Raw genomic sequence first — 25,654 nt, forward strand, 5'->3', positions numbered from 1 at the left:
ATTTACATTTCTTGGTTTCAACACTTTTTAAAGTTTCTAAAGTAATCAGTACAGTGTGATAAAGGTAGGTTTATAGCTAAAGGGAATGGATTAAAGAGTGAAAAAACAGACGTTGAGTTTTCACTAAAGTTGCCAAAGTTAGTTCAGTGGAGAAAGGATTGTCTTTTCAACAGTGTTGAAACAACAGTACTTCCATTTAGAAAAAATGAACATTGACCTTTTCCTCATACCTTATGCAAAAATTAATTTGAAATGTATTATAGACCCAAATATGAAAGTTAAAACTATGAAATCCAAGAAGAAAACACATAAAAAAATCTTTACCCTCTAGGAGCAGGTAAACTTTCTTAAAAATGTCATAAAAAGTGAGTCACAAAACAGTTGATGAACTGAACTTTGTCAAAATAAAAACTTCTGTTCTTCACAAGACATTGTTAAGAAAATGAAATGCAAGCTTAACTGTTGCCGTGTAAAAAATGTCCCCAAAACCGAGTGACCCAAAACAACGATAACAATGATTATCTCTCAGCGTTTTTGTGGATTAGGACCATGTGAATTGCTTGGTTGGCCTGCTGTGGCTTGAAGTGTCACGTGAGATTGCAGTCACCTGAAGGCTTGACAGAGGCTGGAGGATTCATTGCTAAGATGCCACATCTAGTTGGCAAGTTGCTGCTGGCTGTTTTTCAACGAGCTTCAGGTCCTCTCTATATGGATTTTTCCAAAGACTCCCTAGAGCAGGCAAGCCAAGAATGCATGATGCAAGTTGCAACGTCTTTCAAGACCTAGTCTCAGAAGTCACATGCCATCACTTCCATAGTTCCCTCTTGGAATATCTGACACGAGTCAGCTCTAAGGTGGGGGGTGGGGTGGTACACAAGTATAGACAGCAGGGGGCCAGGATCGATAGGGTCCATCTTTGGAGGCTGACTACCACTGCAAGCCAAAATCTGGGAGAAGAGAGTCACAGTACATGTATCTGAGGAAGGGTTGATGTATAGAATATACACAGAATAGACAAAAACAATTTGAAATGGACAAAATATTTGAACAGACACTTCCCGAAAGAAAATATACGAATGATTCCTAAGCACATAAGATGCTCTACATCATTAGTTATCAGAGAAACAGAAATTAAAACACAGTGGCTCACTGCTACGCATCCACTAGAATGCCTAAAATCAGAAAGGCCTGCTGTTACCAAGTGCTGAAGAGGAAACAGAATAACTGGGACTCCTATACATTGTTGGTGGGGATGGAAAATCGTCCAACCACTTTGGAGAGCAGTTTGGCAATTTCTTATAAAGTGAAATATGTGCTTACCATGTGACCCAGCCACTCCACCCCTAGGCATTATTATCCCCCCAAAATGAAAACATATGTCAACATAAAAGCCTTTAACCAAATGTTCATAAAATCGTTAGTTATTACAGCCCCAAACTGGAAACAAATTAAATGGCTACTTGATAAACAACAAGTTTCTACTCTATAACACAGGGAACTATATTCAGTATCTTATAGTAATCTATAATGAAAAAGAGTATGACAATGAATATATGTACATATATGTATGACTGAAACATTACGCTGTATGCCAGAAATTGACATAATATTGTAAATTTACTATACTTCAGTTGAAAAAAAAAAAGAAAAAAATTAAATGGCCACCAATAGGACAAATACAAAAAAAAATTTGGCAAATCCATACAATAGAATAATAGCCAGCAATAAGAAAAGAAGCAACTATGGCTACATGAAACAACAGAGATGAGTCTTGAAAATATGCTGAGCTGAAGGAGCCAGACACACAAAAGTGCATGCTGGTTGATTCGATTTACAGCAAATCCTTGGAAAAGTAAAAGTATTCTCTAGCGACAGAAGGCAGATTGCTAGATGTCTAGGACCAAGGGTCAAACAAGGTAAAGAAGCACCCAGGTGAGCAAAGGATATAAACCCAGTACATGTGAAAGAGAGGTTTCAAGGTGGAGGGAAAACAGACAGGTTAGTGCAGAGTTTCTCATCTTCAGCACAGTTGCCATTCGGATCTGATAATTCTTTGCTGCTGTGGCTGCTACTGCTGTGTGTGTGTGTGTTGGGGGGGGGGTACTGTCCTGTGCACTGAAGGATGTTCAGCACTCTCTGGCCTCTACCCACAAGATGCCCATGGAAACCTCCCCCCAGCTCCCCAGTTGTGACCATCAAAAATATCTCACAACATATACAAATGTCCTCTGGGATACAAGATAGTCCTCAGCTGAGAACCAGTGGGCTAGTGTACTTACTATGTCTTGCTGCATAACAAATTATCCCTCAAGTTTAGTGGCTTAAGACAATAAACATTTATTATCTCACAATTGCTATGGGTCAGGTATTTGAGAGTGACTTAGTTGGAGGGTTCTGGCTCAAGGTCTCTAATGAGGTTTCAGTGAAGATGTCTCCATCACCTAATGCCTAACAGGGGCTGGCGGATCCACTTCCAAGATGGCTCCACATTCATGGGGATTGGCAGAAAGCCTCATATCCTTGCTGGTTGTTGGCAGGATATTCGGTTCTTTGCCATGTGGGCATCTGATAGGGCTCCCTGATATGCCTTCAGGACATAGTATTTGCCTTGCCCAGAGCAAGTGATCTGAGAGAGAGTAGGGACAAGCCACAACACCTTTTAAGACTTACTCTTAGAAGGCACACCCTGTCACTTATGCTACATTGTATCCATTAGAAATAAGTCACTAAGTACAACCCACATTCACTTGAAAGGGGATTACACTCCACTTTTTGAAGGGAGGAGTACTGACGAATTTGTGGGCATATTTTTAAAACACCCTAGTTGGAGAAAGATTCTTTAACAAATGAGCTGAGGGAGACTGTGAGCTATTTAGAGAAACAAAAGGTGAATCATCACACCAAAATAAATCTGAAAGGATCAAATTATATAATGGCTGAAGTGAAATGATCAAACATGTAGAAAGAAGTAAAGGCAGATAAATCATATGATCTCAGGAACAGAAAGGACTTGAAAAGCAAAAAATAATAAATGAAAACAAAAATGGAAAAAAATGGATAGTTACATCTAGGATGGATATCTCTGTTACATACAGTGACTTTCTGTGAATACCCTAGCAAGAAAATGGACAATGGACCAACAATAAGATACCATATTTGCCCTGTGATGAGAGAGAACATACCATGATAACTTTGGCTCCATGAGGACAATCATACTCATACAGTGCTGTGGGAAAGTTGAAAGTAACAATTATAATGTCAGTAATTTATTGAATATGTGCCACATAGTTCCAGGTATTTTATTTGTAACAACTTATTTTCTTTTTACAGCATCATATGGTAGCATTTATACCAATTTTCTGGTTGAGGCACAGTCCAAATAAGGATTTTGGTCAAACCTCATAGCTCGTAGATGGCAGCAGGGTTGACTTACCCAATTGTCATGACAGGCACAGTGCCTCAGGCTCACCATACTTTTTAGAGGCCCATAAAATGTCTAAATGTCTTTTAAAATCAAGAAGGAAAAAAAAAATGGTCAAAGAAAATGTTTTCATGTATAATATCAGTACGTTGTCTTTCTATCCAAGAAGTTATAAGTATAATTCTAAATATTATTTTATGGAGGAAGAGGCCCACAAAGGTAAAAGGGTCCATGAAAATCAGAATGTGGCCCTGGGTTGCTGAGCTGCGTTTTGATTTCAGGCGATGTGACACCTAAGCCCATGTTCTTCCTGGAAGGTAACTTACCAATATGTTTCAAAAGAGCTAAAATTGTTCACACCTTTGATTACTTTTAAGGATATAAATTAAGGCAGTAAGTAAGCAATAATTATGGGCAATCATTTATGAAAAGACATTTATAGTAGTGTTCATTTGAAACCAAAGAAATATTTACTAATGAAAGGTGGGTCCAAGGTTGGCTGTCAACTTACAGGCCTCGGGGAGGAGTAAGTCCTTCTGGATGGAAGTTAATGGGGGGGGGTGGGGACTGAAGACTGGGGAGAGCTGAAGGCAGCACAAGAAGTGGAAGGGGGCCTATATGCATCCCACAGGTGCGGTGCAGACCCCTCTGGGGTATGTGTAGGTTATGCCTGAGAGTGTAGTCATGAACATGTTCTTGAATTTTTTATTTTTTACTTTTTTCCTTCTTCAGTTTTATTAGGTAGAATTATTATAGTTCAACTGCACATACACAATATGTTGCACATAAATACATATATACAGTATACTGTACATTTTTTGTAGTTGACTTATATGTACTGATCATTGTTTCTAAGAACAGATTAGAGCTTTAGCTTTTTAAACTTACATAGTTATCAAAGGAATAAAGCCAACTACAAAATAAGAATCAACAGAATGCGGTAATCCAATCATAAAGGACAGTCGAGTGTGCTTACAAATATTCTTGAATTTATTTTTAAAGGAGCTGGACATGCAAAAAGGGAAAGATTAGAGGAAACCATACACTTTGAAGTAAAGATGAGCGAGGACAATCAGGGAACTCGGAAGATTTTGTCATAACAGGAGAGACAGCATGGGAGCATGAAAGACGCCTTGATGATCATGCTGATCTTGTCTTGAATGCTCTGATGAGCCAAAGAAAGATTGTAAGCAGTGGAGTAGTACGCTCAGATGTATGTTTTGGAATAATCATTTTGGATACAAAATGCATCAAACCCAGGTATGAAGTCAGAGGGTAGGAACCAATGTTATGGAGAGGAAGAAAATGTGCTTTTATTCAGTCAAGAGATATTTATTGAAACCTACAAATATTGATGGAGTGCTGATGTTCTCGCTACACGTCTTTCAAAAGCTTTGTTAAGATGGAAGAAAGGACTAGAAAGAGGTCTAAAGTCGAGGAAAAATTTAAGACAGAAAAGTCTTAAAACATGGTTATGTTGAAGAGTTGTACCCAAAAGAAAGGATGAGGTTAAAGATATGACAAGGAGGATCTCACGCGAGGGAGGAGACAGTGGAGAGTTTCTCTCGGAGGGGAGCAGGGACACCCAGTCTCTGAAATGGAGGAAAACCAGTAAGCCTGGGTGTGGACAGAGGAAATTTTTGGGGTTTGGGTGGGGCGGTTGGGCAAAAATTGTAGAAATCCATACTGGGTGACCTTTATTATCTCTCTGAAGTAGAAGACCAGGTCATCTGATGAGTAATGTGGTCATCACTGATTTCTATCTGCAGGCTGGTCTTTGTTCTAAAAGCAACGCACAGAACCAAGAGCATTTCTCTAGACTGGCTGACTCGTATAAAGGGGGGTAAAGACCCTTCTTTAAGGGACTGCTGTCTGGATTCATTGCACTGACACATGTACTTGCTCAGTACTTTATCAGTGTACTCTTGCGGGGACGGGGGTAGTGAATGGTTTGATTACTAGTAAAAGGGGACTGGAAGTGTTCTGGTATGACCATCTGCTTAAATACAATTATTTACTCTTGCAATGGGTTCTAAGTCAAACACTCAGCCAGGTCAAGGAGTATTTATTAATAGTCTCCTTTTGCTGTAAGCGCTCAAGAACCTCAGTGCCCCGAGCACCTTACCTTAAGTCAGGCAAGGGTTCGGCAGCGAACCGGAAAGTCAAGTCTGCAGCACCCACCTCGGCTTAGAGAAGCTTCTCCCCACATCCCGGCGGTGGCCCCTCCCCTCCACAGGTTCAGGCCCCGCCCCTCTCTCCCATTGGCTAGCCCCGCCCTCCCCTCGACCGCTCGGAAGACCCGGAGGAGCGGAGTTTTCCAAAGGCGTCGTGGGGCGCCCTGGCTGCGCATGCTCGCGGGAAGCCGGATTCCGGGTCCGGAGTTGGAGGCTCTGGGCCGCCGCGGCGCTGCGCGCGTGGCCGGGCCGGCGGGAAGGCGTGCGCTCGGGGCGCGGCGCCGGCGGCGCGAGCACGCGGCGCGCTCCCGAGGAGGGAGGCGTGGGGTCGGCCGGGGGTGGCGCGTGGCCGGGGTGGGGGTGGGGGGAGGGTCGGGTGTCGGCGAGCGCGGCGTGCGGGTTCCGAGTCGCAGCAGGCGGCCTGGGCTGCCGGGGCCGACGCCTGGGTGGCTGCCGCCGCCGCCGCCACCGCTCCCGCTGCGAGATGGCGATCTTGGGCGCGGAGGGCTGAGGGCGCCGGCCGCTGGAGGAGGCGCCGCGGCCGTGGCCGCCGGGAGCCGACGGCTTCGCGCCGGGTGAGGACGCCGCGGCGCGGGGCGGGGGGCGCGGGGCGCGGGCCAGGGGTGCGCGGGCCGGGGGGCGGCGGGGGCGGCGGGGGCGGCGGCGGCGGCGCCCGGAGCCCCAGCGCGGTCCGCCCCGGGGCGGGACCCTCCGAGGGCCGTCGGGGCCGGTCCGCGCCGCCCTGGCCGCCGGCTCCGGCCCGGGGCCCGGGAGTTTTCCCGGGGTGGGGTCACGGGTCCTGCCCCAAGGTGTCCCCGGCACAGGCCTGAGCCGCCCATCCTGGAGCGGGGAGAAGTGTTTCCGTGACTCGGCAGCCGCGGTGCTCAGGCTCCCGCCTGCCTTCTCCTGTTTCCCTAACACCTCTCCCCAAACCCCTCAATATTTGGACTTACCGCCGGCGTCCTGACTTTCACGGCAGCTCCGCTGTCCCAAACCAAGGACTCCCGGGCGTGGAACGTCGTTTTCTCACTCTCGGTGCTTCGCCGACTCTGCCGCTCCCCCCAACACAACCCCCACCTCCACCTCCGCGACCCGATAGGTCCCAGTGACCTTGCAGTTTTTACTAGCCCTTATCTCATCTGTGACTTGGACCCTCTCCTTTCATCCCTTAAACGTTTTGTTGTTGTTGTTGTTTTAATTCTGAATCTGCCCATTGCTTTTACAATTAAACGATCAGTTTTGTGATCTGTCTTCTTTACTCCATCGATCTGGAGTTGAGCTTCCTTTGCTCCCGTGATTATGTGAAACCTTCATTACCATAAGAGTATCTGTTGTTTTGACATTTTTACTCTTCCGGGATAAAATATCTCCCAGGGGCTTGATGTGGCTTTCTTTTCTGTTTGATAGATTTTTGTCTTTTTGTGTAGCTACTGCGCAAGAGGATGTGAGTTTCTGCTTTAAAACGCTGATAGTAATAGCAAAAGAAGAACGCCCCAAGTTACCTTTCCTGTCTGTGGCGTTTTTACATGAGCTACCTAGTGTTCAGTTGTATGCATGCTTCTACAAGAGTTCATGCGTATATATGAACGCACTTTACTTGTCTCACTAAGTCTCTATGTATTATACAAGCAAAATGGACTTTTTAAAAAAGAAAGGCATTCTTTTATTTATGTGACTTGTTTTTGGCCAATAAAGTAGATAATTAGCTGTGACTGGGAATTACCACCTTCGTAAATAGTATTTTTTAAGTTGAAAATTTACTGGCCAAGTTTGAGGAGCGCTTCAAATTGAGAAGTGTAATGTGTGTGGGGAAACAGTTCTTTCTGAAGCAGCTTATTGACGTCTTCAAATCTTTCTCCCCTTAAAATACAAAATTGTTTAAATGACCTACAACGTAAGGGCTTTGAAAAGCTGTAAGCAAGGGTTATGTTTTTTGGAAGCCTGGCTCGATAGAGGATGTTGCATGTAAAATCAATGCCTTCAAGAGATAGTAATCTGCTCACCCTATGAAGGCTGAAATTTCTTTTACTCCCGTACACAACTAGTAAGCATCTACTGCATGACTCTGCGATGTGTTTGGGGGAATATAAAGATGAGGATGATAACAATTTCTGCCTTCCCAGACTAAGCAGGTAGGGCTGTACACAGATGTCTGGTTTGTCTTTTAGTACATAGTCACGATTCATACGGAATTCAGATTCAGAGAGGTTAGAGCTCACATCTCATTTGCCAACGTGGGGTTGGGGGTTATAGAGTTTCTGGTTTCTGAAATCTTTGTTTTAGAAGATGATTATTGAACTATCTTTTGATAGGCTGGAAAGGTAATCCGGGCATAGAGAAGGGACAAAGAGCGCACAGAGTTCATACATGTGGGGAGAAGCAAGTAGTTATGTTTGGATGGAATATAAAGTATTTGGACCAGTATAAAGGGTCGTAGACCTTGAGGTGAAAATTCGGACCAGTTGATGGATTACTTTTAGTGCCAGGCTAGTGACCTTGGATTCAGTAGGTGATGGGGATTTTGCAGATGATTTTTGAGTTGGAAATGAAACTTTTGAGCTGGGAATGAAACAATTGAAGCTTTGTTTTCAGAGGATTAATCTGGCAGCAGTGTGTAGTGTGAATTGAAGTAGGACCCGGAGATAGAAAGACTTCTTGAGGGCCATGGTCATAGGTGTGAGGGTCCGAACTGTGGCGGTAATGATAGGAATGGAAAGGAGAAGGAAGTAGTGTGGAATTTGTTGTTGAGAGAGAAAATGAAGACGGTGAAGATTAACTAAGATTCCGATCCAGTTTGGTTGGGAGAAAAGCGGTACCATTTTGAGCAGCATCCATGGAACCTTCAGCAGATGTGTGTTACTTTACAGCAGATGTTCTTCCTCTTGGGGGGATTAGTAATCCTTGGGGAAACGAAAGAAGTCTGCTGGCCTGGAAAATTTCCATATGCACCTGTGCTTTGTGGATATAATTTTAGGGGAGTCTGTGGACCACCTAAGGCTCATCCATGAAGCCCATGGGCCAGTGGGTTGGGAGCAGCACCCATAATTACTGGGGGCCTTTTAAAACAACAGAACCTTCAGAGTCTTCCTCTCACCAGTAAGAACCTCTTCTGTAGAGACAGATGGTGTATATACCTGGAGACATTTTCTGCTCAGACTTGTGTTGTGGTTTATAGTTTACAGAGAATTTTGACAGACTTATTTTATTTGCTATTATATTATAGAGCAGATATGTCCCCAGTATTTCAGTTAGCAAGCGGGTGAAGTGGAATCCAGAGATGAAGGACAGTGATGGTTTTCGTTCTTATCTGACGATGTGTGCAGCCAATTGACTGTCAGTGGGCTGTAGTCACTGCCTTGAAGTCACCTCGTCAGTAAGGACCAGATGATCCTGGGAGGATCTTTCCAGTTCTTAACATTTTGTGATTCTTGGGTTGTAGATTTTCCTTGGGCTGTCTGTACTCTTCTGGTTTTCCACCTGCAGGAGAGCTGGTGCAGCTGAAGGATGAATTGGGTGCATGGAGAGCACACAGCAGTAGAGTCACTCATGTTGAGAAGAATATACACTTTATGTTCTGGAATTTTTTGACTATTTGGGTTTATAATTAATTACACCCCTCCTTTTTTCTGGTTTTGAATAAATTAGGCAAAAAGACAAGGAACCAGGTGAGCACTGTTTTGGTTATTTATTATTGTGTAACAAACAAACCTGGAACTAAGTGACTTAAAGCAACCAGTTTATTTTTTTTCTGCTCACAGTTTTGCTGGGCTGGGCTGGGCTCACTTGAGCAGTTCTGCTGGTTCTGCTGGTGGTCACTCTGACCGCTGTCATCCAGCCTGCAGTTCAGTTCGGCACCAGTCTTGTCTCAGGGTCACTTCTTTCCATATGGCCTTTCCAGGGGGACTGGTGGCCTTACGTGGTGGCTTCTGGCTCACAAGAGTGCAAAAGCGGAAGCAACCAGGCCTTCTTAAGGCCTTGACTTGGAACCAGCCTAGCCTCATTTCTGCCACATTCTGCTGGTTAGAACCACTCACAGATCCAGCCAGTCCCGAGTCAGGGGAAAGGGACCAGAGCAGACAGCTGTATTATACCACAGAGGGCTTCTGGAAAACTGAACGCTGAGACTTAAGCTGCCTGGTACTTTGAGTGCTTTGAATCTGGGCCTGTCGGAGGAAGAGCTGAGTCTGGAGTGCAGATGATAGCATGTTTGGCTTATTACACAGGTGGGAATGGCTGGCACTCCCTGGGTAGAAAAAAAGAGCAAGTGTTGGTCCTCTGGGCTTCACCCCGGCGTGGCACTGGAGTGGGGCAGGATTGACCCGCTCTGCTTGAGGGCAAGAAAGTGCAGGACGCAGAGCTCAGGCTGCTCTGAGCTGGTGATTTACCCAGTCTCCCGACTGGGTCAGACAGACGTCCTGGTCAGCACCCTCAGCAAAGAGTAGACCCTCGTGATTAGATGTGATCAGATGTGAGACCTGGGATAGCGGAGCTCCTCGGCCTTGAGCAGCCTTGTGCCTCACACAGTATTTCTGTTTGCAGTGTCTGGAAAAAGTTGGAGATAAGCCAGCCTTCCTTGAGGAGGAGTCATTATAGCAGAGAGAATATTCTTTTCTTGTGGACGTCTCCTCTCCTTAGAGAGATGTAAGGAATAAGGTAATGTCATCCTTTGCAGGAACAGGTAGATTCATTGATCCACACGCTGGGGTTTTCTCACTTCATCACTTAACTTTATCTCTCATCACTTTATCACTTTATCACTTTATCTCAGTCTCAGTAGTATCCTTTTTTTTTTTTCAGTTCAGGTTACACGCTAAGTAATGTTATGGCTAACTGGAATGAAGAAAGTGTGTGTTTCCCTGTTATCACATGATAGCTTCTAAGTGGAACAAGAATCAGTATTTTGTTTAAAGAATTTAGGTATGGATTTGGAACACTTTTGAATTTTGAACAGACTCAAAAATGGGCCCCTCCCTCCTAGTGCAAATATGTCTTTGCGAATTTCTGAACGTGGTAGCACGTTGGCTGTTGCAGGAGGACTTGGTGAGCGAGTGTGCTGGGAAATATGGCTTATATAAATAGGAAATGCCAGGGCAAGTGGAAGGTGTAGATAGGATTACCTTCAAGTGTTCCTTTATGGCTCCCCTCCCTGCCCTAAATTACACGGGTAGTTTAAAAATGTACTAGCATTAACAGAATTGTAGGCGTGATAACTTTTTGTTTAACTGAGGAAAGCAAGTTTGTTTGATAGCTGTTTAGGATACCCATAATTATGATGCAGTGGGATGGCAGAAGCAACCTGACTTGCGTCCTGACTTGAAGTAGACACGTAGAGAGCCCCACCTTGCCAACATGTGTTACCCTTTGTGTTTAGTTAGTATGGGGAGGAGAATTAGTTAAATGAACTTGTTCCGTGTAAATTAGGGCCTGCTCTACCTTAGGAGTAAATAAACTAGATCGCTTTGCTCTTAAGTTTTAAAAATTAAAGGCATTCTGGCATGTGGGTTAAGAGTCGTAGCTTTAAAGTCTGGCAGAGCTGCTTAATTGCAATGTTGCCTCAGTTTCTTCTTCTGTAAAAGGTAAAGAATATCTTCCTTACTGGATTTTTGAAAGGATTTATTGAAATAACGTTTGCAAAGCAGAAAGTGTGACCCCTGAGACGTTAGCAGCCCTTCAGTCAGTTTCATTGCTCCTGACGCGTTGTTATTAACAAGACGAAAATTCCAACAGGTAGTCCACGTTTCTGTGAGCCTCTCGTTTCTCAAGGGCAGTGTATTTTAGTTTGGCATGTGCAGAGCTGCATATCAGATCTCACCTCTTAACTTAAAAAATAAGTTGCTAAAAGGTTAAGAATGAATCTGAGGAAGATACTGACTCAGCATGACTGGCAGTGTATCAGCTGGTGATGGTTTGGCTGTACAGTCTGGAAACAAGCAGTTGTTAACACCGTCCCTGGATGAAGTGCCATGCACATCAGTATTTGTTGAGGTGCCGTCACTGCCCCAGTCATCTGGGATCTTGGTTGAACGTGTAGGTTCTTGAGTGCGGTCCTTGGCCGTGGAGTTCAGGAATCTTCATTTTCAATAAGTACCTTAGATGATTTTGTACACATTGGTTTGAGAACTGCTGGTGTAAACTGCATCGGTAACTTGGGGCTCTAGTATTCTCTGAGACCATTTCTTAAGCTACAGTGTTCAGTAAATACACATGTATGATGTAAACACAGAGAGAGCTTAACATCTGAACCTATCAGATGTTTAAAGAGGCTTAAGATAATTGCCAAGGACTGGATCCAGACAAGCTATAGAAACGTGATCCCTGGTGATTTCAGTAAGATGTAGGCGAGAGAAGTAACGCTGCAGGAGGCAGATGTCATGACTCCTTGTTCAAAAAATTTCCCCGTACTTCTGCAAAAGACATTTTTTTGAACGAAGGTATTTCTTTTTTAAAAATGCCTACTAAAACAGGTTGGATAATGTTTTTATTTATCCGATAATCTTACTGCTTTCCACTTAAGTTACTCAGAAATTGAGATTTTGATTGAAGTGTGTCTAATTTGGAATTTGGTCTTCTGGGGAGAAGGTAGTTTGGATGGGGCCCACGATCTGCCTCTGTGGGGAAGAGCCATCGCTTAGTGTTAAGGACATTGACTTGGGTAGAAAGTCACGAGAGAAGGTTTAAATTTTAAACTGATCAGTCAGTCAAAAACTTGAAGCTTATTTTCTCCAAATTTTGCTGTGAAGGCCTGTGTCTTTGTCACTTGAACCCTCCTCAGTCCTGTGACTGCATCTGTCATTGGAATAGCAGATCTTCAAATTGGGGCTGTTCCTGGAAAAACTTAACCTATGTTTGTATCAACCTTATTTTTATCTTGTTAGTACATTTTGTGGTTAAAAAAAAAAAAAAGCCAAACCCATGGTTCTTTTTAAATTTGAGTGGAAAGGATTAGTTGGCATGTGTTTGAGAAGCCCGTTGTTCTTGTTTGTTTTTACTGACTGTGGCCAGTTCTTTGGGGGGAGCAAAGCAACAACGAACTCATCTCTTTTTGTCCTGCGAGCTGTGAAATGTGGTGTTTAGGTGCGAACACCCGGAGTAGAAAACATACCTCGTACTCTGGAATTTCATTGTTCTGTGATTAGAAGTCTTGGTAACCATCACTTGTTTTAAAATTTTCTTTGTGATTTAAATTTCCTTTTAACTGCTGGCTGTTTAAGAGATTAGGCCTTCAAGAGACACAAACCTAGATTTGAGTTCTGGCTCTTATTTCCCGGCTAAGTGATCTTGGTCAAGGTAACCTTAGGGTAAGCCCTGGCTTTATCATGTGTAAACTGGATATTCATATGTAAAGTGGTGATAAGAGTACCTATTCACAGGTGGATTGTGTGGCTTAAACCTGACACTGAGGTCAGTGAATGTTCACTAGGGTGGGTTTACAATACCTTGTTTTTGGCATCAGATGTGTTTCAGAATTAATTTTTCAATTTTAGAAAGGTAACGCACCATATATTCCACGTTGCATTAAACCCCCGTGACGTCTTGGGGCAGCACCCTGCGCTCTCCTTGGCAAATGTTTAATTATGGATAAATAAGGACAATGAATCGCCACGTATCTGGTAGAGTCTGCTGCCCAGCGAGTTTAGGTCCGTTCAGTGTTGCTGGGAAGGAGCGTTTCAGTCTTTATAGCTTTCAGGGTTTTGGATTTGTGGATTGTGTGCCTGTATTTTAAACATGAGAAGAATCACGTTATTCAAGAGTAGAGTTTTAGCTGTCTAATTGATTATCCCATTTTGGAAAGTTCCTCTGTTTTGGCTTCTGGTATTTTCCTCCAAGAATGGGGGTAGCCGGAAGTTCATACTTTTACCAGCCTGCTTTAAAATTCTTAGGAACAATATTTGTGAGTAGTCAATTAATAATCGTGTTCTGTTACTTGAGTAGCTTTAAAATATCTTGTTACTTGTATTTACAACAGAGATTTTGGCAGTACGATGTTCCTCTCAAGTGTTTAAATGTCATTTCCATCTGAGCCTTAACTGCTGATGTGGGGGAGCTGGCTTTGTGTGGTTTCGCAGCGCGGCCATGTGAGGAAGGTACCTCTCCTAGCCTCCTGCCCTGTTATCACTGTGGAAGCGTGGTGGGGCGATGACGGACTTTCTGTGCCTCAGAGTGGCAGCGAGTGTGACTGGGGGCGGGGTGATGGGGGAGGGTTAGGGGATGATCAGTGGTTGGCCATCATCTTCTGTGTTCCAGTCTAAAGCCAATTCTGGGCTCTTAGAGTTACTGCTAACACTTCTTTTCCCCTTCACAAAACCGCCTTTGTGTCTTCAGTTTACAGATAAGAAAACGAGACTCGGAGGGGCCCAGTGTGCCCAAGTAGTAGACCTGAAGTTTGGGCCTGGGTCCGTGTGAGTCTGAAAGGGGTTCTCTTACATGGCCCAGCATGCTCTTCTCACGCTAGGAATCGGCCCTGGAATTGGAGTTAGCGCATCTCCATGCTGCTTGGTGCTGTCAGATTAGAATCCTTAATGTATTTAGAAACAAACAATCAGGACATGTTTTGGGGGGAACATAAGTCTGGGTCACGATGTCCTAGTGACCAGCGCAGTGCAGGGGAGTACTGGCCCTGTCAGCAGGCCTGGCTTTGGCCTGTGACACTAAGAAGCTTTGTGTCCCTGAATGAGTCTGTTAATCACCTGTCAGCCTCGGCCTCAGCTCTTGAGCTTTGATGACTCTGCTTTCTGCTGCTTCATGAGGTGTAGTAAGTACTGTGTATTTGAAGGGTACCAAACCTTGAAAATTTGGGTGTTTGAAGGAAAAAATGTCTGGTATTATATTGTTAAAATACCCCATGTTGAAACAAATGACAGATTATTTATATGGAAATGTTTGTGGGATTTTGAAATATGAGATGTTACATGATATAATTACATGAAATTTGATCTTTGCAAAGTAAGAATGTTAAGTTGCCTGGATGTTTTTCCCAGAATACATGGAAATGATTTATTAAACTCAGTCCCAGCAGCTTACCACTTTCACTGTTAATGGGCTTATGTGCTCTTGCGCATTCTCTGTTTTAGATTACTTGTTCTTTCTCAACCTTCAGGAAAAGCATTTTTAATGAGTCGCTTAAAAGCCCCAGAAAACCACCCAACTACGAAGTTGCTCAAGTGATAAAGTAAGAGAATGTACACACCATTGTAAACTGACTATACTTTAATAAAAATGAATACATAAGAGAAAAGGAGCAGCAGGCTGATAGAGCAGACTTCTTGTTTTAAGGCTTGGGGTTAGCTCAGCATTTCTTATTTTACAGCATGTTTCTGTAGCACAAATGTAGTGAAAAGAGCATTGACTTTGAACCTATGAGATCTGGGTTCACAATCCTGATTTTCACTAGTTCTGTGTCCCTGGGCAATTGACTTCAATTCCTGAAACTTCATTTTCCTCACCTGTTAGTAGGAATAATAATGACTTTGAAGGGTAATTGATAACATTAGAGAGAGTTCTTTTTGTGGCATGACTGACAATAATAGGAGCCTCATGTTCACTGTGATTCTTAACTGTTTTGGGCATCTGAGATTGGATGCAGGTTCCCGGTTTAAGATTGGCCGTGTTTCTGTGTCACTTACACAACCTCATAAGTGCCACAGGTCCCAGATAGCTATGCTCGGCCATCTCGTTCTTCTGCCTGAGGAGTGTAACTTAAGTTGATTCTATAAGTTTGGAACCCAGGTTTTAAGATGCTGTTATTTGAATTTTTTTTTTCTTAATTGACATTAGGCAGCACAGGAATGGGAAACCTGTTCTACTGATACTAAGGCATGGGAAAAATTACCAAATGGAAACATTTTCTGTTTGAAAAGTTTTGGTAATTTGCCATTGTCAACATAATAGTATTATAAGAAACTGAGAAATTATAGCAAATTAAAAGAAACAATTTCATTTCATTTTGGTGTAGTTTGCCTTTGTTTGATGGACATAAATTTTAGTATCAATTCTTTTAAAACAGAGAAATAGAAATTATGTACCTAAATTAAGAGTAATTATGAAAGTAAAAACGTGTTTCTTTTTTTTTGAAGGGGATGGAGCAAGGAGGGAAGGAGAGATGACTGTGATCAAGGACACAGTAATAGTGCCAGAGGCCTGGGTTTTTAGTTTATTTTTAAGGACCATAACTGTCTAGCTTAAAAACTACAATAGTTGCTGCTGGATTTGATGAAGATATTTTCTTCCTCATTAATGTTTTCTAGTAAACAGAGTGCAAACATTTTTGGTATCCCTTACATGCAGTGGAGGAAAACTATTATTTTCATTTTTCGGAAGGTTGGTATCGAGTATTTGATTCTTTTTTAAAGGTGCATTTTATAGTGCAACATCACCATCTTGTGGCCTTCCAGAAAATTGTTGCCAAAGTTGTTTTCACAACTACAAGCATAAATTAAATTGTTCTCTGATGTTGGCCAAGGGCTCAGATTTGTAACCCGCAGTTCTTACTATAAATGGGGGGGTGGGTAGGGAGTGGAAAATAAAGTGATTTGTACACTAGGGTCGCAACTTTGTTAAAAAACAGTCTATTGGAGGAAAGAAAATAATGGTACAGAAATGAAGACAGCTGCAAGTTCGGCTGGTGCAAAGATCCTGGATGGTTGCTGCTTTCATGTTTTCATGAATGTGCAGTGGTTACAGTCAAGTGGTTCTAAGCTAGACAATCTTAATATGTTCTGTCCTCCATTTTTTTAAAAAAAAAATTGGGGAGGTAGTTAATTAGGTATTTATTTACTTACTTAAAAAAATTATTAATGGAGGTACTGGGGTTTGAACCCAGGACCTTGTGCATGCTAAGCACATGCTCTACCACTGAGCTCTACCCTCCGCTCCCCCATTTCTTAGTAAGGTTGCCAAGGCCCAGGGCAGTTTAGATGCCCTGGCGCATTCAGCCGCTTAATGAGACTGTTGTCCAGAGCAGTGTTTTCTAAGCTGGTAACTCTTGGAGGGGTATTTTCTACATGAATTTTCACACTTTTTTCTTTTCATTTTGATGTAATTTTAAAGTAAAAAAAGATCTATTTGAAAAGTGCAGTAGTTCATTTAAAAGAGCACCTAGAAACTAAGTAAGACTCTGGTTTTAAGCCTGTGTTTACTTAGTTGTTTTTAAGATTCAAAACGTTGACAGTATCCAAATATCATCGTCTAATTAATGTTAAACACTCCTGTGTGCCAGGCTTTGAGAGAGACATGGTGGATCCAAGGCCAGTAGCCAGGATTTGTCCTCCACGCTGGAACTTAGAGTGTAGAATGCAGTGAGAAAAGTAAAGCTATTTTGAGGAACACAAAAATTTGCAGTCAGGGAGACTAGGGGGAAAAAAAGCTGTCACTCTTTACCGTGTGCCAGGCACCATGCAGAGTGCTTTTGGTACTTCTTCTCAGCAATTGATTTTGGAAGTTTGCTTTTTTTTTTTTTTTCATATGCATACAAATACATATCTGTGGAAGCTCTGAAACAGTTAAGTTTCTTTGGACAGTGCGAGTGTTTCAGCTCTCATGGGTCTGGTAGGTTTTTGTGGTTTGGTCTCGGTATCTCACCAGCAGTGATAACATTTCTGTTGGGAAAGTTTGTGCTGTGTTCTAAGCAGCCGTCTTTTCCCCCAGACTTTTAGAGTCCAACTGAGATATGATTTGGGGATTAGCATATGACTCTGAGTTACTTTGAATATTTAGTTAGGGACAGCGTGTCCAAGTTTAATAAGCTTTTGTTTACATACTTTGTTTATACACTTTTGGACGTTTGAGTGTTTAATAAATGAAATGAACATTTTATGTAACATTTGTCCTTTACTTTTATATTAGACATTTTTGTACTGAGCTTTTATTGTGAGCGTGGATGTGAAATCCCACTGGTGAGGTGAACGTGGACTTGGAGATCAGAATTACCAGGGCAAAGGCGGGAGAGGGTGTGGGTGGTTTAGTGCCCTACTTGCACGGGGTTTCCTTTATAACATTTTAATTTAAAGTTTCAGTTCTGTGCTCTATAGGTACATTTTTTTTAACCTAACCACTCTAACCAATTCTACAGGTTTAATGTTCTATTAATTGTAAATCTTCATTTAGCACACTTCTTTGAGTGTATAGCAGGGGCTGAGCAATGGGCGAGGGGCTGGAATTGTAAAGATGGGTACTAATATAGAAATTTACAGTGTCATGGTTGGAACACCATGTTTGCTTGAGCTGAATCTTGGGGGCTGGTAGGAAATTTGGAAGATGAGTGGTGGGAATCACATGTAGGAGGTCATTGGTACCCAAACGTGTCTGTGAGAATCACGTAGTATCCCCAGGCGAGTGAGATGTGGCAGCCAGGTTGAAGATAACTGGTGGTGGGTCAGAAACACGTGTCGTTAGTCAGCTCTGGGTGAAGAGCTTTTCTGGAGAGTACCAGGTATTTTATTTTCTCTAGCTGGATTTTAGTGAACGACGGTGTGTACATAATGCAGATGAATAACCAGAGGTGGTTTGATGGTAGCTGGAGTGTGTGTGGCTTTTTCTCTTCTGCAGCCTGTGCTCTGAACTGCTCTAACGTGTCTTTGCTTCTAAGCATGAACATAAAAGTGCCCTGGAAAGTCACACGTGGGACACGTCTGCGGGGTTTGGTGCTGCTGCTAATGGGCCCCAAGTCTGCTCCGCCTGCCTCGGATTCCTTCCCTGGCCACATGCCTGTTAAGACGGGATTTTGTCTGTTTGCTGACCATTGTATTCCCAGGGCCTTCTTCACTGAGGGAATCGGTTGGTAAAACCTCCTTAACTTTCTTCCCAGATCATTTCAGAGTTCTCTGCCTTCTCACGCATCCTTCTCTCTCTCTGGTCTCAGCGTGAGCGCTGTGTGTCTGCCTCTGCGTGACATCTCAGCCTGGCCTGCCTCCTCAGAGGTCTGGTCTTAGTCATCATTCTCTTCAGTGACTTCAGCTTCTTCCTGCCTGAAAACATGTGCAGGTCTCTCCTATCCTCAAAATCAAACCTATGCACACCTCCCTTTAAGCCCGTATCTCTTTTCTTTCACAGTCAAATATCTGAGCAGACGTTTCTGGCTGTTCATTGCTTCTCAGCTGCTGGCTTCTGGTCCTGCCACTCTGTCCAGATTGCTCCTGCTCAGGGCCTGGGAGCATCCATGCAGTCCAGTAAACAGTTTCCTCTTCCTGCTGATCTTACTAGGGTACTTGGTGGGCGTGGCCACTCTTCTTGAAATTCTTTCTTGAGGTTTTCTTGTTTTCTTCAGCCCTGAGCATGGTCCTCCTCTCCTGGTCAGCCCTTCAGTGCTGTGTTCCTAGGTGCTGTCTGTTCTGCTGACTGTATGCAGCAGGCCTTTCCTGGGTGATTGCATGTGCATTCACAGAGCGCCTGCCACAGCAGGTGGCTTCAGTTTGCTCTTGGGCTGTGCTTATGGGATGTTACGCCTCCCTTTGCCTCCAGCATCTCTCTCTTTTCTGCGCTCTGTCTTGGTCAGTCAGTAGTATTTTGAGGGGTCCTTCCCTCCACCAGGCTTCAGCTTGCATTTTGGGAGTAGAGTGATGAATGAGGTGGAGTCTCTGTCCTTGGAGGCGGGGGTGGGGATAGGATAGGAGTGAGAAGACAAAATATATGAGCATAAATAATTGAGAATTACTAGGAAAGGTAAAACAGGGTGGGGTGGCAGAGCTGGAGGGGTGAGGCTTCTGCAGTGCCTGGGCTGGCTGGAGGTTCTTTCTGAACGGATTGTGTTTGAGTTGAGCCTTAAGACCGAGAAGGCAGCCAGGGGACTCTCGGGTGGAGCAGTGAACACAGAGGTCCCTGGGCAGCACAAGGTAATCCAGTTAGGGATGGCAAGCGTGCCAGTGAGAGCTGTGGGGGCAGCAGATCACTCGGGGCCACGTATGAGTCTGGATTTATTGTCGTTAAAATGAGAGCACGTTGGAGTGTTCACAGTTGTTGCGATGCATCCTGTTGTGGAAAGCTCATCCTGACTGCTGGATCCAGAGGATGGATATGGTGTGGAAGAGAGTTGGGGAGTGGGGGAGAGGGACGGGGCAGGGAGCACGTGTGCTCGCTGTTTGGGTGCAGCCAGGAGAAGAGGGCTGTGTGGAGGTGGTGAGAAGGCATCCTAGCCCCCCTTTCTTTATTCCTGCGTCTGGTTAGCCCACCAGTTACAGACTCCCGTCCTTAACATCTCTGCGTCTTCCTCTGTTTCAGGCCGAGCCTACCCTCAGGCTACCCTCACAACGCCGTTAGAGCAGTTTTCCCCAAGTTTGTCGCTATGTTCCTGCCCCGCTGAAAGTTCGTTGGCTCTCTGTGGCTTTCTTAGCTCGTCATGGTTTCATCAGGTTTCACCTCTGGCGCTCCCCCTCTCCACACCCTCCCCGGAGCAGAACTTCTCGTGGATGCGCTGCCCGCATTGGTGGTCTCGCTCCTCGGCGCGCTGTTGTCTTGACGGCACCTGTGTCCTCTCGTGTGTACAGCGCCTGCGTGGGCATCCTTCCGCAGCTCACCTGTCGCCGTCTCCGGGGCCTTTCCTGACGCCTCTCCACCTGTCCCACGGTCTGGTCTAGGTGCTTCTCTGTTGTTCTGTTGTAGCGTTCTCTGCACGGCCCTACCAGGGAGCTTGGGGCTGCCAACCATCCTTTCCCACTGCCGTGTTATAAACCCACCAAGGGCAAAGAGCGTATCTTAGATGGCTTTTGTATTCCTAATGTTTGACACCCTGCCTGGAAGTGTGCCTAGTCTATGCATGTGCTGAGTGACTTAATTCAGGAAAATTGTTAAAAGAAGTACCTAATATCTAGTTTGTTTATTTGACCAGCTCTGTTTTGCCCCATGGTAAGTTGATTCTCTTCTACTGGAAAAATTAGAGGCTTGAGTCAGGATTTCATAGGGAGAGCATGGAGACCCAGTCTGTGCTTACTGAGTGAACCCTTGTCTGAGGGCGCATGGAGGTCCCGGAGGAAATGGGCACGAGGTGGCCCCTGTTTGGTCGTGGAAGAGGAGGGGAGATGCCAGAGTGGGGAGGTGGCAACCAGACTGCCTGAGTGGAGGAGTGAGTTGGAGGTGAGAAAGAAGGTTGACTATTTGAAGAAGTCAGGTAGTCAAAGCATTTGTCTTTTCTCCCTCTCTTTTTTTTATTGCTCTTGTTTTGCCTTGTTTTAATAGTCTCTGAGCCCCAGGTCTGTTTGATGGCCAAGAAAGAGGAGGGCATAAGGGAGGATAGGGAGGACTATCCTAGGAGGTGAAAGTCACGTGGGTACTCGTCCCTTTGGAAGGAAGGGGCATCGGCTTCATTTTCAGAGACGTGAGCATGTGTGGTATATTTTTATAAGAATCTGCATCAGAAATGATTTAAAATAAGTAGATGGGGATGAGTGTCCCAAAAGGCCAAAACATTAAGTTTTAAGAGTAATCTCAGTATTCAGAAAAATTAACTGATAAAATTGCAGTAAATACAGCAGAACTGTGTGTATTTTTCTAGAAGTGCTATAGTTTTCAAAACATTGTCTCTCATTTAATATCATTGTTCTTGTCATGTTATATTCTTAATGTTTAGCATTTAGACAGCACTTTGTAATTCACAAAGTGCTTACACAGCATTGACCTCTCCTGAGACATCTGCTGCTTAGAGAGTTTCAGTTACTTGTCAGAGGTCGTGTCAACTTACTTGTTAAGCTGTTAAGCATTTGTTATGTGCGAGGCAGTTTTCTAAGCGATTTGTCAATATTAACTCATTTAATTCTCTTAATAACCCTATGAAGTAGGTACTATTATCTTTCTCATATTATAAATATAGAAAACTGAGGCACTGTGGGCTACAGGAGCTCGCCACTGGTCCAACTTAGTCAGGTGGGGCCAGGATCCGGACCTGAGCAGTCTGGCTGCAGAATTTACTCTTAACCACTGTTCCACTGCCTCTAAGTAAACGTGGGAGCAGACATTCAAATCCAAATTCAGAGTAGACTCTGGTGAACAGTGTGTTCTTATTTTCAATCATTTGTCCTCCCTCGACCTCCCCCCCAATCAGTCAGTCTGAAAGTCTTCTGTAAGTGAAGGTTTAGTTGACAGGGTCAGACTTGAGTTTCTTGTAACTTCTAATGTTACTAGGTGTTTAGAATTTTATATTAAGTTTGCAGTAAATGTAATTTTTTTTTTTTTAATTGGTAACCTTTGACTTGGAAAAGAGGAAAAACTGGCACTTGGGTCAGCTCAGAATAGAAATATCTTTGATACTTGATCTTCCGGACTGGCCTTTTCTTTGGTGTGTCATGGTCACTGCTAGGTTAGCCTCTAGTCCTCTGTCCAAAGTCTGTTATTAATTATTTATTACTTTTTTGGGGAGGAATTTGCATTCTGTATAGACAAGTAGACCCTGTAAATTTTGCTGGATTGAAGTTTATGTGAAACACATTTTGCTTGAAAGGGCGCATGGTTAGTTTTGCGTTGGGTAGGTAATTGTAACTATTTCTTTTTATTAATCAGAAGCAAGTGCTTTGATAGAAAAAGCAGAGGAGGTAAAGTTGCTCTGATCGTGTTTTGTGCTGTGACGGAGCCTTGCTGTGATGAAAGGCTATTTCGAAGGCAGGGCGGTCGATGGAATTTAAAGTACCCAGAATCTAGAAGTAACTTGATTAGAATTAACTAGATTGAGGAAGAGAATTGAATTAAATAGTTTGACTAGCTACTGGGCTTGCATTTCTGTGAATGGTGAATTTTTAATGAAGAACAACAAGGAAATAAATTGCAGGAAGTTCCTGGGCAGTAGGTCTGAGGGCGTGTGCTGTGATAATTTGAGGAGGCGTGAGGCTGTGTTCAGTAAGGCTCTGCAGCTGTCACAGTGAGGGGCCTGTTTGTTGATTTGAGAAAGGGAAAGAAATTTGTATTAATTGTGTAACTGATGGTTTAGAGCAGATTGATTATATAGACTAATTTTGAAAACAAGGCATTCATATACTTTGGAAACAGTTAAAATTGGCAGTAAAAAGAGAATCTAGATTTGGATCAAGACTTAGTGCTTAGAAAATTACAATTGCAATGTGTATGGTGAATTTCAATGTAAGATTCTTTAAAAAATTTTTTATATTAAAAATTTATATATTATATATTATATATTTATATATTATATTTTATATTAAAAATTTATATTAAAATTTTTTTTGATTATTAGGTTGAAGTAGCAGCAGATACACAGATAAATGAGAGAAATTTTGAGGTAAGTTAATTGTAAAGTGGGTTTTCCGTGTAATTGTTTGAGAGAAGTAGCACTTAAAAATAAAAAAAATAATGGGTGAATGTAGACTCATTGTACACAAGAAGGTGAGTTAGGTGAAAAATAGCAAGAGAATGAACTTAACGAAAGGGGAGGTGTGCGATTTATCTGAAAAATAAAAGTCAGGAAAAGAGACCTAGATTTGTGTCGCTGGAGAAGTGGAGGTAAAAATTGGAAGATGAGTGAAAACAGAGCCAGAAGTCTTGGGGAAAATTAATATATTTACCTCCTCTGGCTGAAAATCTGAAATTGGGTGGAGATAAGTGATAAGAGTTGGTATTAATATTAACTTAGGAAATTCAGCATTTTGAAGATAAATACATTTCCCTCATAAAAAACACTTCCTTGCTCTTCCCATAAAGTGCCATATACTGTGCACCAAAAGGGACTTTGAAATTGATTGAAAGTACAGAAAGAGAGGAGAGAAAGATGTGTTTTTCAGGTCCTGTGATTAGGTAGGCATTTTCAGAGTCAAATAAACACCCGCACCGTAGTTGGAGGGTAGAAGGTCCCCGTGGTGCCCATCTTTATAGCCCTGTGCCTGGGGGAGTCTGCTGGTGCGCGCCACGTCACTGGGATGGCACCGTTGACAGGTGTTGTTCCTTCTCACCCTGTGGCACTTGGAAGCATCAGGAGGGTGATATTTGCACTTGCGAGGATTAATCAATGAAATTTACGTAGCGAGATCAGTGTGGACAAGACAACTTTTTAAGAAATCAGCTAGCTTCTGTCCCAAACAATTAGAAGTATGTATTGAGACCTTTGCACCAAGTTTTCTTGAAGGCAGAGTTGGAAAGGCACAGTGGTTGAGAGATCCTGGGAAGGGAGGCCCCCTGGGAGGCGGAGTAGGAATTAAAGATAATGTTCATGTTGCATTGTTCACATTGGGAAGAGTCGTTCTGAGCCCGTTTCCTTGCGGGAGGGAATGTGACGGTTCAGTTCAGAGCGGGAAGTGCTGTGCAGGCGGAGTGGTGATGGGGTTGCCACCAGGTGCTGCTGGAATGGGAGAGCCGGGGGCCGAGGGTCCTGAGTTACGTGGGCAGAATCTGAAGGCGGAGTAGTGGTAGAGGTAACTGATCAGAGATGGGGAGCCGAGTAGCGGGCGCTCCAAGGCCTGGGTGGGGTCGTCCCCGCTAGTCTGTGGGACGGAAATCAGCAAGATTCAGGGCCGGGGGTTGTTGGCACAGATTTGGGGGCTGGAGTGCAGGTGATGGCGTGAGGTGGGGAAGAACAGCAGGATGGTTAGGAAGCCGCTCGGGAGGTTGCAAGTGTCTTCAGGTCCTAAGGAGACCACAGTGGTGATTATTCGGCGCGTTTGGGGAAAGTAAATGGTTCTGGGTTGTTGAGAGGCACTGGGTGTGGAGAAAGCTTCTGCTGCTTCCTCTTCCCGTCTGCCAACGTGTGGTCCCAGGGGTGCGAAATTGAGGCCTGGTGATAAGTGGTCCCTATAAAACCGATTTTTCCTCTCTGAATATTTAGGTCATACAGAAGTTGTAAAATCTATCAGGATTATGCTTCATTCCAACAGGATTCCACTGAAAACATACCCTTGAGACACATCAAAAAAGCCTTCTGTGCAATTAGAGCCATTCTGTTGTTTCTCACGGTTACTCCTAGGAAAGGAGGATCCCGGTGTGCCCAGGACTGAGACTTTTCCCAAGAGGCAGATCAAAAGCTGGATGGTCCTGGGCACACCAGGATGAGTTGGTCGCACTCTTGTTTACTGTCCTGCTTTATAAATTCATTGAAATGACTGACGACGTATTTTCATAAGTAATCTCTGTATAGAAGTAATATTCCTGTATTGTTTTACATTAAATCCTCTGTTTTGTAGTTCATGCTTTTATAAATGCTTACTCTCTGCTTGAGGGTTGCTGAATCTTGGGTATCTTCGGGGGAGGGGGGTTCTGTTCATCTATCTTTATTTTTGCCATATTCACTGAGCTTTAAATTTTGTGCTGTTGATACAGCAGTTTTGCCTAAATGCAGGTTTTCTAACCTTTCAAGTTCCACAGTCATTGGACTGAACTTCTCCAGCAGCTGCTGTGTGCCATTCTGTCTTGTTACTGAGGTGTTACTGTGTATTCATACTGTCTTCAAAGCTAGACTGCTGGTATGGAAACTGGGGCTTTGTCTTCTGCCATTTTTTGTGCCCTTGCCATACCTGCTTTACATTCTAGACAGTAAGCGTGTTTATTAATTGATCCAGGCAGATAGATACGTGACGATATTTCTCTGGCTTTTCTTAATTCCATGCATAGTGTGCAAAATGGATCAGATCTGTAGCTTCTGACTTAAGAATGACATCCTGAGGTACGTAGGCAATTAAGATACTCTTCTGAGTGAGGAGTTGATAGTTCTGTAACCTTGGAGGACTGGGAATATAGATGCTTATCTGCATTCAGGACTCCCTGTTCTTTGCAGTTGAATAATAACGAACCTTTATACAGCTCTGTGGCATTTTCTTTAAAGGGTTGGGTTGCACATAATCAGCTTAAGTTAAAATGGCCATATCCTCTGGGCATAGGTTATGACCTAAATTCATTTGGATGAATAACTGGTTCACTTGAAAGTTTGCTAAAACTCAAGACTTTGTTTTTTCTTTTGCCGCACTCTGTCACACAGCTGTTAGGTGGCAGAAGTGGAAATGGAATCCAAGCAGTCTTGACAGCAGAGCTGGCTCTTGAAAGCCTCGTCTCCCACAGTTTGCTCCTCCTTCTGTTCCCTGTCCCGGTTGCGGTGCCAGCATCCACCCAGACAGTGAAGTGGGGGATTCGGGTTGTTCAGAGT

General features: G+C 43.6%; 1 protein-coding gene and 1 long non-coding RNA gene across 7 annotated transcripts in view; one reads left to right on the plus strand and one right to left on the minus strand.

Moving 5' to 3' along the window:
* The window catches only part of LOC105088498 (uncharacterized), a 28,176-nt gene extending 21,238 nt beyond the window's left edge, over positions 1–6,938 (minus strand). For both annotated transcript variants that reach the window (XR_010378494.1, XR_010378495.1), the window contains exon 1: positions 6,549–6,938. This is a non-coding gene — a long non-coding RNA (uncharacterized LOC105088498). The remainder of the gene's footprint in view (positions 1–6,548) is intronic.
* WWP1 (WW domain containing E3 ubiquitin protein ligase 1) overlaps positions 5,957–25,654 on the plus strand; it is an 86,084-nt gene continuing 66,386 nt past the window's right edge. Inside the window, exons 1-2 of one of the 5 annotated variants that reach the window (XM_031441395.2) lie at positions 5,957–6,170; positions 22,763–22,807. The gene's annotated coding sequence lies outside the window, so the exon portion shown is untranslated. Of the gene's footprint in view, positions 6,171–9,346; positions 10,249–22,762; positions 22,808–25,654 lie in introns of those variants that run through there. The other 4 variants (XR_010378493.1, XM_064480922.1, XM_064480920.1 and 1 more) reach the window with 4 other exon arrangements.

The sequence above is a fragment of the Camelus dromedarius genome, chromosome 30 (genome assembly GCF_036321535.1).
Source record: "Camelus dromedarius isolate mCamDro1 chromosome 30, mCamDro1.pat, whole genome shotgun sequence".
NCBI lineage: Eukaryota > Metazoa > Chordata > Mammalia > Artiodactyla > Camelidae > Camelus > Camelus dromedarius.